Source organism: Rhinichthys klamathensis, unplaced genomic scaffold (genome assembly GCF_029890125.1).
Source record: "Rhinichthys klamathensis goyatoka isolate OS25496 unplaced genomic scaffold, OSU_Roscu_1.1 h1tg000234l_1, whole genome shotgun sequence".
NCBI lineage: Eukaryota > Metazoa > Chordata > Actinopteri > Cypriniformes > Leuciscidae > Rhinichthys > Rhinichthys klamathensis.
The window spans coordinates 280,481-289,799 of record NW_026606757.1 but is presented as its reverse complement, the minus strand read 5'-3'; positions in this window follow the sequence as shown (position 1 = coordinate 289,799).

The window sequence follows — 9,319 nt, the reverse complement described above, 5'->3', positions numbered from 1 at the left end:
CCTTGTCTGACCTTGTTCGTTTGTGTTATGTGGACTCATCTCCCTGTCTCCAGCGCCTTCCTCGATCACCCTTTGGACTTTCCCTACCTGCTCACCTCATCCCTGCACCTTTATATATCAATAAATCACTATTCACCATCATTCGACCTCTTCTGTGTCTGCATCCGTAACACTATTTATGCATGCAGTCAATTAAAATCTGTATTTTAGAAATGTCAAGTCAAGTCATCTTCATTTATATAGCGCTTTTAACAATGGATTGTTTCAAAGCAGCTTTACAGAGATAAACATATAATTTAAGGTAACAGATTGTTTTGGCGTTATAACAGTTCTTGAATAATGTTACTACCAGCTAAAGTTAACTTTGATTGATTCACCTCCGTCGAAATGATCAGACTTTAAACGCGAACCTGTGATTAACGCTGACGGCGTTCACATGGTCATTCAGAATTCTATAGTTATGTGCTTTTTAAAATATGTGCGCAGGTTTGTAATTCATACAACCCAGCCTAAACAAACTACTTTTCTTGCCTATAAATAAATGTGCTTAATTGTTTAATTTGTTCAGTGGAGGTTTTGGACAAGCTGTTTGTTTATTATGCGTGCAGGGCAACCACCCATAAGAGCATTAAAATAATCTAGCCTTGAGGTCATGGACGCGTGAACTAACTGTATTCTAGGTTAGTAAGTGCAGAGGTTTTTGGTCCAATCATTAGAAACTCGTTTTTTTTCAGAATTAAGTAATAGGAAATTACTAGTCATCAAAATTTTTATATCAGCTATGCATTCCGTTAATTTCTTGAATTGGCAAGTTTCGTCGGGGCGCGACGAGATATAGAGGTGAGTATCATCAGCATACCAGTGAAAACTAATCCCATGCTTCCTAATGATATTTCCCAAGGGTAGCATGTACAGAGTGCACAGCAACGGTCCTAGTACTGAGCCTTGTGGTACTCCATACGGAACTACTGCTACAAACTGATAACTGTCAGATAAGTATGATTTAAACCATGCTAATGCAATTCCACTAATGCCAACATAGTTTTCTAGTCTATTTAAAATAATGTTGTGGTCAAAGGTGTCAAATGCAGCACTAAGATCAAGTAACACTAATAGATAGATTGTAACTCTAATGAGAGATCTCAGTACTATGGTACGGTCTAAATCCTGACTGAAAATCCTTGCAGATACCATTTCTTTCTAAAAAGGAACATAGTTGTGAGGATACTGCTTTTTATAGTATCTTTGACAAAATTGGTAGATTTGAGATCGGCCTGTAAATGACTAATTCTCTAGAATCAAGTTGCGTTTTTTTAATAAGAGGTTTCATAATAACCAGCTTAAAAGTTTTCGGTACATATCGTAGTGACAAAGATGAACTAATTGTCACGACACGCACACAAAAGGGTGATAGTCCAAGTGCAGTTTTATTGGGTAATCCGTAATCATAAGTCCAGGAACAGGCAAGAGGTCAAGGTCCATGTAAGCAGTCCAAAAACAAGAAATAAACACTAAACCAAATCAAGACAGACTCTGGGAAGTGGGTGACATCAAACAAGGATTCCAGAACAAGTGATTAAACAGACAGGGTATAAATAGACAGACACTAACAAGGTGAGTGGGAACAGCTGAGTGTGATAATGAATAATGAGTCCGACAAGGGTGATGGGGATTGTAGTCCAATAGTGACTGACACCTGTGGGGGAAGAGGACCTCTAGTGGCTACCCAGGGGACATCACCCAGACACTGTGACATAACCTCCCCTCTACGGAGCGGCTACCAGACGCTCCAAGACCCACAAAAAACAAACCAAACAAGAGTCCAGGAGGGAGGTGGAAAGGAGGATCAGGGGGAGGGATGGGGGGCCAGGTCCATGGAAGGGAACAGAAACAGGTGTTGACGGCTTAACGGACAGCCAGGGCAAAACAGACGGCTCATCGGGCGGCCAAGACGGAGACGACAGACCATCGGGCGGCCAGGGCGAAGCAGGCGACAGTCGACCGGACGGCCATGGCGGAGACGACAGTCCATCGGGCGGCCAGGGCGGAGACTTTCCCTCGGGCGGCCAGGGCGGAGACTTTCCCTCGGGCAGCCAGGGCGGAGACTTTCCCTCGGGCGGCCAGGGCGGAGACTTTCCCTCGGGCGGCCAGGGCGGAGACTTTCCCTCGGGCGGCCAGGGCGGAGACTTTCCCTCGGGCGGCCACGGCGGAGACTTTCCCTCGGGCGGCCACGGCGGAGACTTTCCCTCGGGCGGCCACGGCGGAGACTTTCCCTCGGGCGGCCACGGCGGAGACGACCCATCGGGCGGCCACGGCGGAGACGACCCCTCGGGCAGCCACGGCGGAGACGACCCCTCGGGCGGCCACGGCACAGGAACAGAACCCGGCTCAGGAACAGCAACAGACACCGGACTTGAAGCAGCCATCCTTGAGGTGTGTGTTGCCCAGGCCCGCATGACAGCCACTACATAAAACGTGAAGACAGCCCGCTTGGCCGTGACAGGACTGACGTGAACAGTCTCTGGCTCAACAGACGTGATGTGAACAGTCTCTGGCTCGGCAGACGTGACGGTCCGCCGGGGTGGCGCCGGTAGGGCGAGCAGCTCGGGCGGGGCCGGCAGGGCGAGCAGCTCGGGCGGGGCCGGCAGAGCAGGATGCCTGGGCGGCGCGGGCAGAGCAAGTCGCCTGGGCGGCGCGTCAGGGATGGCAGTCACCTCCGGGATGGTCTCTGGGTTAGGGGCCACCGGACAAGTCGTTGAGGAGACCTTTCTCCTCCTCCTCCGTCTCCGGACCACCGGACTCGGGACCACCGGAACTGGGACCACCGGACTCAGGACCACCGGAACTGGGACCACCGGAACTGGGACCACCGGAACTGGGACCACCGGAACTGGGACCACCGGACTCGGGACCACCGGAACTGGGACCACCGGAACTGGGACCACTGGACTCGGGACCACCGGAACTGGAACCACGGGAACAGACACCAACGGGCTCGGGACCACGGGAACAGAGACCACCGGAACAGAGACCACGGGAACCGGGACCACCGGACTCGGGGCGGCGTCGGCATGGCGAGGCTCTGGTACATCCCACTGGCTCCGATGTATAAGGTAACTGGTAAAACCCCAAAAATCCAGGATCTCCAGCCCTTCCATCTCCCATCGAGGCAAGGGATCATCCAGGCAGCTGTTAAAAAGATCCTTGAGGGTAGCATCATTATAACCCATGCCTCTCGAGAGCGTCCAAAATGCCTGAGACAGGCAACCCACCGTCTGTCCCTGCTGACGTAGGGCTGTTAAATTACTAAATCGTCCCCTCCTCTCCTTCTCAGTGGTTGGGGGACGGATACGAAAACCCGTACTGCTGGATCTATACATATTGCTGGAATCCTTCTGTCACGACACGCACACAAAAGGGTGATAGTCCAAGTGCAGTTTTATTGGGTAATCCGTAATCATAAATCCAGGAACAGGCAAGAGGTCAAGGTCCATGTAAGCAGTCCAAAAACAAGAAATAAACACTAAACCAAATCAAGACAGACTCTGGGAAGCGGGTGACATCAAACAAGGATTCCAGAACAAGTGATTAAACAGACAGGGTATAAATAGACAGACACTAACAAGGTGAGTGGGAACAGCTGAGTGTGATAATGAATAATGAGTCCGACAAGGGTGATGGGGATTGTAGTCCAATAGTGACTGACACCTGTGGGGGAAGAGGACCTCTAGTGGCTACCCAGGGGACATCACCCAGACACTGTGACACTAATGATATTAAGAAGAGGATCTATGACCTCTGGAAGCATTTCTTTCAGTAGCTTAGTCGGTAAAGGGTCTAACATACATGTTGTTGATTTAGATGATTTAACGAGTTTAGACAATTCTTCCTCTCCTATTGCAACGTATTAATGTTTTTTTCCTCAGGAAGACTACAATGCACTGTCTGATGCGATACTGTAGTAGATGGTTGCAAAGTTATAATTTTCTCTCTAATATTATCAATCTTTAAAGTAAAGAAGTTCATAAAGTCATTACTGCTATGCTCTTTGGAAACTTCAGAAGTAGAAGCTTTATTTATTGGTAATTTAGCCACTGTTTCAAATAAATACCTAGGGTTGTGTTTATTTCTTCTAAGAGAGTCGAAAAATAAGCAGATCTAGCCGTTTTTAAGGCTTTTCTGTAAGTAATCTTGCTCCCTCTCCACGAAATTCGAAAAACGTCTTGTTTTGTTTTCTTCCAGTGGCGCTCCATTTTTCTGGCTGCTCTCTTAAGGGGCCGAGTGTGCTCGTTGTTCCACGGCGTTGGACTATTTTCTTTAATCTTCTTTAAGTGCAAAGGAGCAACTGTGTCTAAAGTGCTGGAAAAGAGAGAGTCAAACATTTCTGTCGCAATATCGAGTGCTTCTAAGCTATCTGGGATGCTGAGGAGATGAAACTGATCAGGAATATTATTAATAAAGCAATCTTTAGTGGCAGTGTCACAGTGTTGGTTTATGTTCCCTGGTGTCCACTAGAGGTCCTCTTCCACCACGGTGTCCTTCACTCAGACTACAATTCCTGTTTGTCACTCATTGATTATTGCACACAGCTGTTTCCCATCACCTTGTTAGTATCTGTGTGTATATATGCCCTGTTTGTTTCTGTGATTGTCGTCGAGTCCTTGTTTAATGTTACTGCACTTCGGAGATCTGTTCTTGTTTTGTTTCCTGTTTCTGGACGACCTTTGTATGATTTTGAACCTTTGCCTGGCGACTACGATTTTGGATTACCCCAATAAATACCACTGCACTTGCACCCTAACCTTTTGTGTGTGTGTCGTAATAGAAGGACTTTACCATGAATGGATCCAGCAGTACGGGACCTCCGAAAACTTTATATTATTATTCTGTCATGGCTGCTCGCAGGACTGAGGAGACCATGGCAGCCAACCGTCAGGTTGGAGAGGTGGAAGGCCCGATCTCACCACCTCATCACCAAAGAAGGAGAAGAAGGAGGAGGAGGTCGGCGTCCACCTTCCCTAAAGACCCAGAGGCCGTCCCCAAGCAGCCCGCTGTCTTCCCGGAGGCCGTGCCCGAGCAGCCCGCTGTCTTCCCGGAGGCCGTGCCCAAGCAGCCCGCTGTCTTCCCGGAGGCCGTGCCCGAGCAGCCCGCTATCTTCCCGGAGGCAGTGCCCGAACAGCCTGCTGTCTTCCCGGAGGCCGTGCCCGAGCAGCCCGCTGTTTTCCCGGAGGCCGTGCCTGAACAGCCCGCTGCCATCCCGGAGGCCGTGCCCGAGCAGCCCATCATCAGTCCTGCCACGGCCAAGAGAGCGGTCTTCCTTTTTTATGTATTGGCGGTTCTGCATGCACGGAGGAAGCACACGTCTGCCGATCCAGAGACTGTTCACGTCACGTCTGCCGAGCCAGTGTCTCCGGACAAGATGGCCGCCGCCGACCTAAGGTGTGTTTCTTTTCCGGAGCCGGTGTCTGTTGCTGTTCCTGAGCCGGTGTCTGTTGCTGTTCCTGAGCCGGTGTCTGTTGCTGTTCCTGAGCCGGGTTCTGTTCCTGTGCCGTGGCCGCCTGAAGGGTGGTCTCTGCCGTGGCCGCCAGAGTGGTCGCCTTCGCCCTGGTCGTCTCCGCCATGGCCGCCCGAAGGACCTGCCCCGTCCCGGCCGCCAGCACAGCCGGATCCGCCCTTGTCACCGGAGGGAAGGTCTCCGCCATGGCCGCCTGAGTGGTCGTCTCCGCCGTGGCTGCCCGAGTGGTCGTCTTCGCCCTGGTCGTCTCCGCCATGGCCGCCCGAAGAGCCTGCCCCATCCCAGCCGCCTGCACAGCCGGATCCGCCCTGGCCGCTTGAGGGAAGTTCTCCGCCCTGGCCGCCCGATGGGTCGTCTGCTTCGCCTTGGTCGCTCGATGGACTGTCTGCTTCGCCCTGGCCGCCGGCTAAGCCGTCACCCCCTGTTCCCCTTCATAGACCTCTTCCACCGCGGTGTCCTTCACTCAGATTACAATTCCCATCATCCTGTTTGTCACTCATTGATTATTGCACACATCTGTTTCCCGTCACCTTGTTAGTATCTGTGTGTATTTATACCCTGTTTGTTTCTGTGATTGTCGTCGAGTCCTTGTTTAATGTTACTGCACTTCGGAGATCTGTTCTTGTTTTGTTTTCTTGTTTCTGGACTACCTTTTGTATGATTTTGAACCTTTGCCTGGCGACTATGATTTTGGATTACCCCAATAGATACCAATGCACTTGGACCCTAACCTTTTGTGTGTGTGTCGTGACAGGCAGAAGTAATAGTTCAAACATATTTGTAACACAGAGTCGGCTTTGCAACCTTGGCTAAATGGAGTATACACGAGACTAGATAATAATCTGAGATGCCATCACTCTGGTGCAGAATTTCAATGGCATTAACATTGATTCCATGTGACAATATTAGATCTAAAGTATGATTATGACAATGAGTGGGTCCTTACACGTTTTGTCTAACTCCAATAGAGTTCAGAATATCTCTAAATGCCAATCCCAATGCGTCTTTTTCGTTTTCTATATCTATATTAAAATCACCAACAATTAGGACTTTATCTGCAGCCAGTACTAACTCCGATAAAAACAAATCAGCAAATTCTTTGATAAAGTCTGTATGGTGCCCTGGCGGCTTGTCGTCGCTCCTCCTTTATGCCTCCGCTCCTCCGTGAGAGATACAAGACCGGTGTGTCTCACAGGTGTCGCTCATCAGCAATCACGCCACTGGCCTCGCGCCGCTCTCTCACGGCCTTCGGCCTCGTCCTGCTCGCCACAGGCAGGTTAACAGGCTAGCGAGATACTAGCGTGTTGTAGTGATGGGGACGAGACCGCCTATGCCGAGTCCGAGTCAAGACCGAGTCTTTGAAGGGCCGAGTCCGAGTCGAGACCGAGTCCGTTGGTTTTCAAATACAGTCGAGTCCGAGTCAAGACTGAGTCTTTGAAGGGTCGAGTCCGAGTCGAGACCGAGTCCGTTGTTTTTCAAATACAGTCGAGTCCGAGTCAAGACCGAGTCTTTGAGGAAGCAAGTCCGTTGTGGAAACATGTCAGTTTTGATATTCATGATTTAATAACACCCCAGTTAATAATCAACTGTTAGGCCTTTGCATTGCACCATGGGATGTCATTTTCAAATAATGCCCGTCAACATTGCATTTTATTATTGTTGTTATGTGTTGTGTGCATGGGCGTCGGAACCATTGTATATATGGGTGGGACAAGACCCACCCACTTTTTAAGACCAATGATAGTGGACCCACTCACCTTTACTGTCTCTAATTCAGCGCATATGTCTGCTCACTTTTCAGTCACTTGCAGTGATCTATTCCCATCTTAATAACGCCGTTACCGCCAAAAAATGTGTTACTATATAGGGCTGTGTAACGATACACCAAACCCACGATTCGGTTCGTATCACGATTTTTGACGCACAATTCGATACAAACCTCAATTCTTTTGTGGGTGTGGTGACGCGGTGTGACATGTTCATGTGTAACATGTAAGGGTGGCGCTGCCAATAAAGCACCTAAAAGCTGTCACAAAGAACCGGCAAAAGTAATGATGAATATGTCAAATATAGCAAGGAGACATTTTAATTGTTTATTAAACAAGTGTTTTTGTGTGTGTCGGCTGCAAAGAGTAGCTTTGCCGTAGTGAACGCGCCAGAGAGAAATGCATGCCAGAGAGAAATGCACATTTTAATCAATGTTTCATCAACCAATTGCCTGGATTTAATAAATAAGAAGTAAATATAGCAATTCAAAACGAAAGAAAACAGACATGCTCTCTGCTTATGTAATGCGTATGATTACATAAGCAGAGAGCATGTCGGTTTTCTTTCGTTTTGAATTGTTCTGTTTAAAAGCTTTCTCTATAATATTTTTTTCAGGTCTGTGAGGCAAGTAGGCTACCTTATACTTATAGGCTACGCCGAGTTTCGGTTCATTTATGAGACGAGCTCCAGTTCACGCGCCGGCGCCTCCGTGTCGTGATTATTGTCTGCTATATTTACTTCTTATTTATTAAATCCAGGCAATTGGTTGATGAAACATTGATTAAAATTAAGATACAATTAATACAAAACGAAATTCACTTTAAAGAAAGGCTTTGTGCTTTCTTTTTGAGGTCTGTGGAAGTTTTAAAGCAGTCTTTAAAGCAGTGCCGCTTTCCCAGAGCGGTCACGTCCGTAACGGAGAACTGTCATCGTGTCCTAAGCGCGAGTCTCGGGTTCCTATGGGACATTATACAACGTTTAAAACATTTAAATAGACACATCATGTAGTAACTAATGTATATGAATCTTAGTTGAATATAGGCTATTAGACTGGTTGCTGAGACAGAGACGCGCAGATACGGCAATTAACGCGCTGTTTGATTTGTGATTAGTTTTTCATGTTGATTAGTCTCCCCAGGTGTTTCCCATTTACCATGCCCCCTTGCTATCTTGTTAAGCTTGTTTGCCTGTAATAATTTGCTCTCTCACAGGAGAAACAAGTGTTTAAGAAGATCTGTTTTTATATAAGCTGTCAATTTGAATTACACCAAATTCATAATAAGAGCTAAAGCTTAAGACACAAACATAAAATGTCCTATTTTAACGATATGCGCATGGTCTAAAGTGCATGGCGCAAGTGCACTTAGGGCGTGTCCGATTCCACTATTGCTAGTTTAAAGACGGGATAAATGGTCGGCCCTCCCTGATGCATGGTCCATGGTCCATGGTTGTCCCTATTCTCCTAATGAGTAATGGGCGTGTTTTGGGCGTAAAGTGCAATAAACCAATCAGAGTCTCATCTCCCATTCCCTTTAAAAGCCAGTTGCGCTCGTGCCATGGCACCCAGAATGCACTGCAACATGCTTTATAATTGTCACCATTGTTGAGATTCAAAGGCTGATTTATTTATTGATTTGATCATTTAAATTTCATTGAAAAGTCTAAAAATAGGATGCTCTCCCAGAGAACTACTGAAGAAGATTAATAGTTCATGCAAAACTAATCAATAACTAATGCAGGACAAATGACTAGCACTACATTAACATTAATAACTGCTGTAAACAAATACACAAGGTTTATCAATATGTAATAGCATAGCAGAATTATGATTTGGGAAATAATTAGCCTATGCTCTCTCCTAGAGAACTATTTATCAACTGAATAATTTTAAAGTAATGGCTTTTTAAATGCAGTTGTCGGGACCTTACTTGTCCTGTAGTGATTCAATGCCAGTCCAGAGGAATGCCAGACAATTGGCCAGAGTCACGGTGACGGCTGGAACATATTGAGTTATCGGCCATCCAAATACCATATACA